Source organism: Plectropomus leopardus, chromosome 15 (genome assembly GCF_026936395.1).
Source record: "Plectropomus leopardus strain MGB_pleo_1.0 chromosome 15, ASM2693639v1, whole genome shotgun sequence".
Classification (NCBI taxonomy): domain Eukaryota; kingdom Metazoa; phylum Chordata; class Actinopteri; order Perciformes; family Serranidae; genus Plectropomus; species Plectropomus leopardus.
Window position 1 is genome coordinate 3,747,501 of NC_142190.1, and position 11,735 is coordinate 3,759,235.

At 37.9% G+C, this 11,735-nt stretch overlaps 1 long non-coding RNA gene across 1 annotated transcript in view; it reads left to right on the plus strand.

The window, feature by feature from the left end:
• Nucleotides 1-1,514, plus strand: part of LOC148187201 (uncharacterized) — an 8,514-nt gene extending 7,000 nt beyond the window's left edge. The window contains exons 3-5 of the long non-coding RNA XR_015779012.1: nt 918-1,033; nt 1,175-1,263; nt 1,425-1,514. This is a non-coding gene — a long non-coding RNA (uncharacterized LOC148187201). The remainder of the gene's footprint in view (nt 1-917; nt 1,034-1,174; nt 1,264-1,424) is intronic.
• Nucleotides 1,515-11,735: the final 10,221 nt, after the last annotated feature.

Sequence of the window (11,735 nt, forward strand, 5' to 3'; positions counted from 1 at the left end):
CAAAATAATCTGTTGTTTGCACTTTCTCCTAGTGAGCTTTTTACATGGCCAGTGAAAGAGATGTGCTGTATACATGTTCAAATAATGCCAGAATAACACCTGCATATCACACGTCTTGATAGAAAAATGCTAAATTCTGTCGTGATGATCTGTTCAGTTTTAGTCTTGTTTGCTCCACCCTTGTGTTCCCTGGCACACCTTCATTAGTCACTGATCCCTGTCCTCAGCGGACTTCTTCTAGTGATCCTGTTTGGTACTAGTTTGTTTGTTTTTTTTAATTCATGCTTTATTTGTACATTGTTTTTGGATACCTGCTTGTTTTTTGGACTTTGCAGTCAGCTTTTAAGTCCTGCATAGTGGGTCCTCATTCAACCTCACCTCGAGACAAATTCTTAATATCTAAATGGAATATGCATCATGGGGAAGTTAGCATGGACTTTTTAAATAGATATATGTTGTTTTGTTATGTACAGCTTTAAGAACATTTCCTTATGTTCTCTCAGGCTGAATGCGCTGCACCATATAAAGAGTTTTCTGTTGCTTTTGTCTTTTTATTGGTGAATTCTTGAAAAGAGCATTGTGAATAGACGTAGAGGAACCATTGATTTCCATTGCTGTTGTCTCCTAGTTGCTTTCCCTCTGATAGATGTGAACACAAAAGCCCAACTGTTGATATTGTTCTAACAACCACAACCCCATTATACACACAAAAATATCCCCTTTTCATGCACTGAAATTCATATCAAGTGGTATCATTTATGCAAAATCTAACCAGGACAATTACATCTTCACACTGAAAGGAATGGCTGCTGAATAATGGTGGTACTAGGTGTTTGCACGGCAGAATAATAGTCTCATGAGATGAAAAGCAAGCTGTGTTATGCTGGTTTTAAGCTTTTTTACATCTGGTCCTGCAGGAAACGACATCGCTAATGACTGACGCTGACCCCACTGGAGATCTAAAAGGGAACACTTCCTGCAATTTGCTAATTTAGAACGACTCTTTAGCCACCGGCCCACTTTTTCCACTCAGGTAGGTCTGTCTTTCAGCAGCTCTGTCTTTGAAAATCTCAGTGGGTAAACTGTTACCAGGCCGTGAGTCAGAGAAATTGTTATGACAAATTCACAGTGACTACTCATCTTTATATCAAGAGTTATTTTCTCTCCACGACAGATCCAGTGGAGTGTTCACTTTTAATCATTTGGGACTTGAGCGGTGCTCTGATATTGTCTACAAAGCCGTTCTGATCAAACACCTCAAAGGTAGGTGGTACTGACACATCACTTTAATGGTTCATCTCTCTCTGCTGTGACTGAACACATCCATTACACTGTTCAAATCATTGTCATCAGCTGTGCTAAAAACAACTGTATCCTCCTGGATTTGACTATACCATCTTTTTCTCTCTCCTCTTCTCATGCAGGAGCAGAGACTGCGGGGGATATACAGTAAGTAAACAAATAAACAGGGTTTTTAGGATGACAGATGTCTTTGGTGTTTGTGCGTTGACATTGAATAGTCAAGTGCAATTAAAGCTCGGTTAAACTTGGCCTAGTGGAGGCACTGGGTGAGGAGAGTCACAGATGGCTCACTAACTGTCAGACAGCTGCTGGACATTACATCAAAACTGAGAGTTCACAGATCATAGCAAGAAAAACACAGCTTCTCCTCTCTATCATTAGATGTGTTTCTATTACAGACAAGAAAATAACTTAAGGAATATTTACAAAATGTTGATAAAATGCAATTGCAGATGACTGCGTGCGAGTATTTCACTATTGTGTGAATGCTTTTTACTATATTACATAACAGAATTTCAACTGTGTGTGTGTGTGTGTGTGTGTGTGTGTGTGTGTGTGTGTGTGTAAGAGAACGCTTTTAACTATAGTATATGAGAGCATTTTGCTAGTGTGTGTGTGTGTGTGTGTGTGTGCATGTGTGAATGCTTGTCACTATAGCCCATTTGTTTGTAAACACAGTGATCGAACTGAAGAATACACTTCATTGCAGGGGAACAGGTAAGGTTTTGTTTTTGGGTGAACTGTCCCTTTAAAGTCAGCTTGTTATTGTGAGGATGCTGATGTTAGCATTTTGCTCAAAGCATCACTGTGTCCACAGCTCAGCTGCTAGCAGGCTGTTAGTCTTGTTATAATTAATGACTAGATGACAGTGGTTAGAGATTCGCTGATGACGCCCTGCACCAGATGAAATGTCACTCCGGTCTGTCTTTATTCTGTTAACAATCAATCACGGTCGGGCTGGACGCCGCTCTGCGACGCCCTGCTCAGGGCCTCTAACATTTCTTTGTCCATCATGAGATCTTCGTGGGGGCTTTATCTCACACTCGCTGTGAATCTCACATTGGGGAGTGTCAATTTAATTTACTGTCTCATAAAGCAAGGCCCTCTGAGACTTAAACGATGATTGCAGGACATTCAGGGAACCAATAACAACTGAGTGCTGTGATGAGGAGGTTACCTTCATCCTCTGCACACCTGCACTCCCTTTTAGCCGGAGCACTCAGTCCTCACCTGCATGCTGTCTGTTTTCTTAGGTGAAGCTCAACAAAAAAAACTTTTTTTATCTGATCTGGCTTGCCATTGTGGTGTCTTCTGTCTTCACTTTTTGAATATTTTTATGTCTCTGCTTGGCGATAGCTGTGGCCGGAGACATTACTTTCTGGGTTGCCCGTCCGTCCATCCATCTCATTCCTATGAACGCAATATCTCAAGACCACCTTGAGGGTATTTTTCAGATTTGGCACAAACTTTTACTCGGACTCAAGGATGTACTGATTAGATTTTGGTGTTCATAGGTCAAGGTCAAGGTCACCATGGCCTTGCATCTGTCATTGATGAGAAGGGAGTGTCTCAAGAACACCTTGTGGGAATTTCCTCAAATTGGCACAAACTTCCATTTGGACTCTGATGAACTAATTACAATTTGGTGGTCATAAGTCAAAGACAAGGTCACCAGGTCAATGCATCTGTCATTGTTGTGAATCTGATATCTCAAAAACACCTGGTGGGAATTTCCTCAAATTTGGCGCAAACATTCCCTTGAACTCGATGCTGAAGCGCTTACAATTTGGTGGGCAAAGGTCAAGGTCACTGTGACCTGGTCCATCCCATTCTTGTGAACTTGCCATCCCCGGAATGCGTTGGGGGAATTTTCTCAAATTTGGCACAAATGTCCTCTTGAACTCAATGATAAACTCATTATAATTTGGTAGTTGAAGGTCGCTGTGACCTCACAAAATATGTTTTTGGCCATAATTCAAGAAAACTGTACATTAATTATGACAAAATTTCACATAAAAGTCTAATAGGATAAAATAAATAAGTGTTGTTATATCCAAAAGGTCAACTTCACTGTGACATCATCATGTTTTGCTTTTCTGGCTATGATCCAACGCTATAACTCAGGAACAGAAGGGGGAACATTTGGTCAGATACTGAATTTGTAACACTGATCCTAGGTTTCTATCACTGAAACCGTTACTGATTTTATAGATTGTCTTTGCTGCTGAGGGGGTAAGATGTGTATAAAGCATCAGTGTTTTAGAATTTGTGTCTTCTCTGCAGCAACACTCATATTTGAATTATTTTTACCACATATGAGTCTGGACTGAAATGGGTGTAAACTGTAGCTTCAGCTTGACCGCTTTGCAGGGGCATACAACCAGGAGGCAGTAACTCCAGTTTCACCTGCAGCTGGCACTTTCACTTTCTGTTTGCCATTTCAAGATATCGGGATAATTGAACGCTGGGTCGATGTGGTCGTTATGCACTTTGGATGTGAATAAAGCCATGCTGGGGCTTTCTCCTAATTGGCTAAATATGTGTATGGAAATTTTTTCAGCCTTAAACTGCAGGAGGAACCAATTATAAAGCAGATAGGGGGTGAATACGAGGTGGAATATAACACATTTAAGCTGATTAATAGAAACTTTGCAGAATTGTCTGCTGGGAGAAATGCGCTGTGCAGAGCAAGACTTTACACCAGGCATCTGTCAGAGAAATTATTCTTCAGGAAATGTTGGTGTCTTTTCTCTGTCAGCCAAATGTCTGTGTGTGTTTCTAAGCGGGTGAGTGGGAGAGAGTCTGGCAGACAGACAAAAAGCACCTAATAACCAGTTGTTCGTTTTTATTCTTTGTTATTAATTATTCTGTGTGGAAATGCAGCTCTTTCTATTTGTTAAACCACAAGGAAAGCAGACTTTGTATGCACGTCATATGCACGACCTGAGGACGCGTATGGCATTCGCGCAGCAGTGATGTTTTTATGTTTTATCTCCCACTTTGGAGCTCAGCGACGAGGACAGCCTAAGTGCTCCAGACCTCTCAGTCTTTTATAAGATTACGGGCTCCAAAATTAAATAGAGGCATGTGCAAAGGTTGGTAGGCCAGGGAGGAGTCAGACAGGGCCGAGGTAATGTCACTATGTTTCTGATCTTTATTGGGAGCGACACAGACAGAACCGCCCTCCCTCTAACACACACACACACACACACACACACGTGCATTTCCCTGTATTGATTAGTCGGGGAAAAAAGGGTTGAGGTCAGCAGGCATATGTCTGAATTTCTTTCTCTTTGTCTCTCACACTCCATTTATCTCTGTCTGATTCAATGCTCTCCTTCCCCCATCAGGGGGGCGCGCTCCATCCGTATATCTGCGCCTCCCCTCCCCTGACCCGCTCTCACACTCTGCGTTTTCTTTTTTGTCCGTCTCTTTGCCCTTCACTTGACATACATAAATCAATCACTCAATCCAATTTCGTTCAGAGCAAAGCCTGATGGATTTGCCTCTGAGCAGCCGTCCTGATAAAGTAACAGTATCCACAGTGTAATTACATTACAAATTAAATGATGTGGTTATGACCGCGGATTTGATTTTGCTTCATTTTCAGCGTTCGCGCGCACAAGAGGAGCAACAACAAACAAAAACACGGCAAACCAGAGAGAGATTTCAAGCTGTGAAATGGGGTAAACACATCCTGGAGACCGGGACCCCCAGAGGGCCGCTAGATTGTTTCAGGTACTTCAGATGATTATAAAACAAAACTCAAACACATGTCTGCTATATAAATGTATTGCACTATTTTTTAGATGTTTCCTCTCCGAAATATGCTGATTGTTTTTTGACTTGTTCAAACCTCTTCACAGCACAACAGCACTTTATGTGGACCCAACAATGAACCTGTTTTTGTTTTAACACTACAGCGGTTTCATCTTATTTAAATGTGGTCACTTGACAATATTTGCATTTTCTGTTTTTAAAAATAAGTGCACATAAACTCAAATTCAAGCTCTGAAATTTCAGATAAATAAATATTGATAGTAATAATAATAATTAATTAATTATAATAATAATAATCATTATTATTATTACTAATATTATTTAGAAATTAGTAGATTTAGAAAATTATTTGAAAAAAAATCTAGGCGAAAATTAAATTTCAGGTGTATATCAAAACGTTAACATCAGTGTACAAAATTTAATAATAATGACAAATTATAAATTAACCAAAATACATAACAAATAATTATATTTAAAACAACAACAAACAAATCAAAGGAAAATTTAAAAAATTAAAAATAAAAATACTATTTAAAAATGTAAAGTAATATTACAAACATCAAAGTAATAATGAATAAATGAGATAATATAATAATATAAAATAAAAGACTGGATCAATACTATATGTCAACCTCTGCAGCCAAATACATTTTTCCATCATCATTCTTGTTGCACGGAGAAGTCAACAGTTTTTCAAACTGTGAATAAAACATGTTTTAGAGATACTACGCATTAAAATGTCATAACTCCAGTAAGCAACAGCCTCCACAGACCGTCTGTGTTTCCAGCAGCTCTCTGATTTAGAGCCGATCCCTTTACAGTAACATCAGGGAGCTGATACATTAAGCAGGCCCTGCCTAAATCTTAACGCTTTCCCTCACAGATAGAGCTGATAGCTGATCAATAGTTGCCAGACTCAATCAATCAATGCCCCTCCTGCCCAACCCGACAACCTCTCCGGTCACTTCAGACCCAGCCGCCTCAGCTCCGGGGCTGATTCGTCCTCCAGCGCCTCTGTCATTTGTCTTTAGATTTCCCTTCCATCTGATAGCTCCAGTGCTTTTCAAATGCCCTTTCCACACGTCCTTCCCCCCCGTCAGTGATTTATACGTGTGTCTGGTCATCACCGAGGACGCCGCAAGTTCATGCTCATTTGCACAAAGTCATTTAGTCTCATATCCATTGTCTTTTCTGAAAAGAAGTTTAACAATTTACCACTGGGGCGGAGATGATCCAGAGTTTTACTTGATTAAAAAGAATGAGAGCAAGTTAATTAATTTGCAAATGTTTTTTTTTTGTTTTTTCCACAACCATGTGAAATTTGAAGAAGGATTTTACACTCAATACTTCATTAAAACAACTTTTTATTTCATGCAGCATAAATTGATTCAGTGCTAAGATGCTCAGAATATTTCTTGGTCTGTAGCTGTTTTTTTTTTTTTCTTTTTCATTTTCCCATTTCTCTCTCACCACTTTCCTCTACGGGCAATTCACAGGTGCAGTGAAGTGTGAAGGAAAAAATTTGTACCCTCAATCTCAAATACATGCTGGGCCATTTGCACACACATGCACACGCTCTAAAAAAATAAAGGTGCTAAATAGAACCATAAGAGGTCCTACAGGTTGTTCCTGTAGGACAGCTTAGCTTGTTTTTCAAAATAACATGAGGTCAGGGGCCAGACAGTTTTAGGACAGTCCTAGGATTTTAGGTTATTTCTCAGATTTTAGGAAGTTTCAAGGATATTAAGGCACTTCTAGGATTTTACGATGTGTCTGGGATTTTAGGACATTTTAGGATTTTAGGACATTTCTAGAATTTTAGTACATTCTAGAATACTAGGACATTTCTCAGATTTAAGGAAGTTTCAACGATATTAAGACATTTTAGGATTTTTTTTGACATTTTCAGGATTTTAGGAAGTTCTAGGATTTTAGCTCATTTCTTTTTAGGATTTGGGACATTTCTATGATTTTAGGATATTTTTAGTATTTTAGGACATTTCTAGAATTTTAATACATCACAGAATTTTAGGATGTTTTTAGGATTTTAAGATGTTTTTTTTTAATGAACAAGCTCTATTTTGATGCTGTTTTATGCACTCTGGCACCTTATGTATACTTAAAGTACATAAATAATTTCCAGTCTGAATGACTTCACTTTTATTTTGGTTTTGAAAATAGCTGAGGTGCTAACCAGGACCCTATCGGGGACCAGATTTGGCCTGCAGACCATAAGTTGAGTATCACTGCAGTAGCAGAACCCTTTTTGGTTCCCTGGAGGACCTTTTTGTCTGGGGTTCAACTGGAAAACTTTCAGAGGGATTTACCTAGAACCCAACATAAAAGGTAATACCAAGAACCATCAGTGAAAGGTTCCACCCAGGACTCCCTATAAGAGGTTATACTGAGAACCCTTATAATGTTATGGTTCCACTCAGAACCCTCTCTGGGTGCTCGATCCAGAACCTTTCCACCTTCTAAGGGTGCAAAGAAGTGTAATACCCATATTTTAGTTCTTAATGGATCTGCTGGTCCTAAAAGAAAACCTTGCAGAACCCTTTCTTAAAAAGGGTTTGTCAGTAGCAGATGGTTCTGGGCAGGACCTTGGCCCTTTGAACCTTTATTTTTAAGAGCGTACATACATACTACAAAGACAAAAAGTCATTATTATGCATGAACGGGCAGCATCCTGCACACATCGATGTCATTACCATGCATTTAAAAACTGCTTGTCATGGCTGCTTTCAGAGCTCCCAAGTTTGTTTTTAACCCTTTGAAACCAGAGAAAGTTGGTTCAGTTTCTTTAACAAACTTGAGGAAAGGCATGAGCAAGGAAAGAAGAAATGACCCAGTGAAAACTACAAGAAAATTGACAGAAAATTTGTTTAAAAAAAAAAAGAAAAAGATAATAACAAAACAAAACAAACGAGAAGGAAAAACCTTTTTTTAAATTCATTAAAATTATAGTAATTCTGTAACATCATTTTAAATTGTAATATGTAACCCTATGAAACACTTGATTTCTTTCAAAAACATGGGAAGAGAGCAATGAGCATTGGAATGAGAAGTGGCCCAAAAAATAGCAAGAAAATAGTAAAAAGTACTCGAAAAATACCTGAAAATTAGTTTAAAAAAATAAATAAAAATTCTTCAAAAATAAAAAAGTGAGTTCTAAAAAAGTGAATGCTTATATTACTAACAAAATCACAATTACTTACATAATTAAATATGTAATTTCCTCAAGCATTTTCTTTTTTCCCCCCAGACATTTTATCCTAGCTTTTTTAGGAATAATTTCTAAATCTACTAATTTTTTTCAGTTTGTGGAATGCTTGTTATCAAGTAACTCATTGACTTTTTTTTCTCCATATTTTTTGAGGAAATCACACCAATTTTCTCAGAGTTCAAGGTTGAAATGATTGTGAAAGGCGTCTGAAAGCAGCACGAGAAAAGTGATGTCGCTCCAGGTTTCAGAGGATTAAAGCAGCAGCTCTGAATGACTGTAACACTGTCGATGTCTGTCAAGGCTGGCCTGTGGGGGTTTTATGGCTGTCGTTTCCTACAGTTACAGTCCTGCACTATCTCTTTACGTCCATCTCCGTTTATGACATTTGGCAGACGCACACGACTCAAAATGTGCTCATTAAGACAACACTGCTGCTTATAAGTGCAAGAAAAACTACACCACTCCTTCATAACATCTGCTCCTCTCTGTCTTTTACTACTTTTAATTAAGTCATAGCAGTAAATCACAGGCGTATGATCACAGGCCCCTGAAATCATTCATTATCTTTTCAAAAGATCCAAAAGGAGATCAATAAATATATCTGTGATAACTTCATGTTGGGCTCAGTTCTGCTGATGAAAGGTTAATATCTTTATCTACACACACAGCTGATTGGTGAATGATTGAACCCAGCAGTCTGTGTACTTTTGGTGACAGCCAGTACTTTATTGGCTGCCAGTTTGTACACCATCTGCTGACTGAACACACACACTGCAATTTGACACAAGGCTGCCAAGTACAAAAAGGCAAGAGAACAGCAACATGAGGAGACTTTATCTGCTGCTTTCCAGCCAGAAAAAAATGTAAATGTGTGACATGAAATTAAAAAACTGAAAGGCGTGACAGTTTCATCGTTTTGATACCTCAACTCCACACTCGTTTTTGTACCAGTGTACAGTTTGTGGGTGTGTATTTGCATCTGTTCTTGTAGTTTTGCTAAGAAAGACTGTAGGTTGTTAAAATCCAGCTTTGTAAAATTCTAATCTGGAAACTTTCACAAAATCTAACACAGATTTAGAGAAATATATTGATGCATTATTTTCAGTAATATACATCTGATATTGTTTTTTTTTTAAATTGTCGTAAGTCTTTTCGATTACATTAAACCAGGGATGCTCAGTCTGCTTTGCTTGGGGGCCAAATGGCAGAAGTTCAGGGGCCAGTCGGAGGAGCCCCATACATGTTTCTAGGATTTTAAGACATTTCCAGGATTTAAGGATGTTTCTAGGATTTTAGGGTTTTTCAAAGATTTTAGGACATTTCAAGATGTTTCTTCAATTTTAGGACATTTCTAGAATTTTAGGACATTTTAAGGACTTGAGGACGTTTCAAGAATATTAGGACATTTCTTAGATTTTAGGACATTTCAAGAATATTAGGACATTTCTTGGATTTTAGGACATTTCAAGAATATTAGGACATTTCTTGGATTTTAGGACATAACGTGCTTAGGACCTCTGTCAGGTGATGCAGGGGATCCTCCATTGGCACTTTCTTAAATAAACAAGCTCTGTTTTAATGCTGTTTCATGCACGAGTACAAAATCGACTCCCAGTGAGAATCACTTCATTTTTGTGGTGGATTATAAAATGGTTGGGGGGCCATCCAGCAGTGTATTTGGGGCCAGATATGGCCTGCATGCCATAAGCTGAATATCACTGCAGTAAACAGCAGTGATGGAAATGACATTTGCCAAATTATAAGCTTAGTGGTGTCTGGGTCAGTGTTGGCGTTTAAGGTTCAGTGTGTAAGATTTAGAGGGATTTAGTCACATGTAGTGGTGAGAATTGCAGATTGCAACCAGCTGAAACTTCTCCTGGTGAGAACTCCTTCAGTGTTCATTGTTCAGGAGGTTTTTCACCACAAACCGAATAGTCCTAAAATCCTAGAAATGCCTTAAAATAAGAGAAACTTCCTAAAATCCTCAAAATATCCCCAAATCCTACAAACATGTATGGGGCTGCTGCCACTGGCCCCTGGCCTCCTGTCATTTTGCAAAATTGACCCCCAAGCAAATCAAGTTGAGTATCCCTGGCTTAAAGAGTCAGTATAAAGGATGGGAGTCAATGCGATGTGTTATGCTCAGTAATGAGCGCTTAAATGTGCATAAATCACAGCGTCCACTGTGGTGAGAGTCTGCTACAGGAGACATATGGTGTGGATCATGAATAATTCCCTGTAAATAGGCTACCTGTTAGTATTTTATTATAAATATTATCTCCATTCACATAATTGACGGTGTCAGTGTACGTCTTGCACAGACACTTCTGATGCTATTAAGCACCTGTGCATGTAAAATGAAACAGAGTCTCCTCCATGGTATGAGGTGACACCCACTGATTTAGCAGTTCACAAGAAAAAAAACCAGATGGAAAGCTATTAATTCACAATCAAGCTTGTTGGTGCATAGGCTACAATAAACACTTTAAAAGAGGAAAAATAAGGCAAAATACTGCAAAATTAAGTACAAAAATATAGTATAGATAAAAAAATAAAATAAAAATATTGAAAAGATATTATGAAAACTAATATCACAGATATGAAAATATAACTGCTTGAATGGGAGAACTGTAAAGTTTTGCACAGGTCAGGAGGAGCCAAACTCTTGATCAGGGGATGCACAAAAGTTCACAGTATTGAGAAATGTTTTTTTTTTTTTTTTTTAATTTCTTTAATGAAGAAATAAAGGTACATTATTATTATTATGCACCAAAAAAAAGCAGTCCATACTTGGAGTACATAGGCTACAGAGAGAGAGAAAGCAAAATTAAAGTTTTTTTCCCAAAAGGAGTACAAGTACATGAATCATTTTTCAAAAATAAATTTTAAACCATGTTTTTGAAAAAAATCAAACCACTTTTTTTAGGGGTCAAAGGTGTAAATACTTGTAAAAAAAAAAGTGTCTGAAATCAGCACAAGAAAAGTGGTTTCAGAGGGTTATTTTTTTCTAGGTCATTTCCTTTGCTTTGTTTTGTTTTGTCATTGCTTATTTTCAGGTAATTTTTAAATCCTTTTTTTTTTAAATATATAATTTTTTTATTATTTCTGGGTTATTTTGTCATATTTAATTTGTTCTTTATTTATCTAATTTGATTTATTTTATTATTAATTTACTTTTTGAGTTTTTTAATTTTTTTATTTTACTTTTTGTGCTCATTTTTTTGATAATTTTCTGGTAATTTTTACTTGCGACTTTCTGGGTCCTTTCTTCTTAAATTGCTCTTTGCGTTCCTCTCGTGTTTTGAAAGAAATCAAGCCACTTTACCGGGGTTTAAAGGGTTAATCATGTACCCGCTTCCGCTCAGTAGGTGGCAGCAGAGTGCGGCTGTTGTCTTTTATCAAAAACCCACGAAGAAGACGCCGAAGC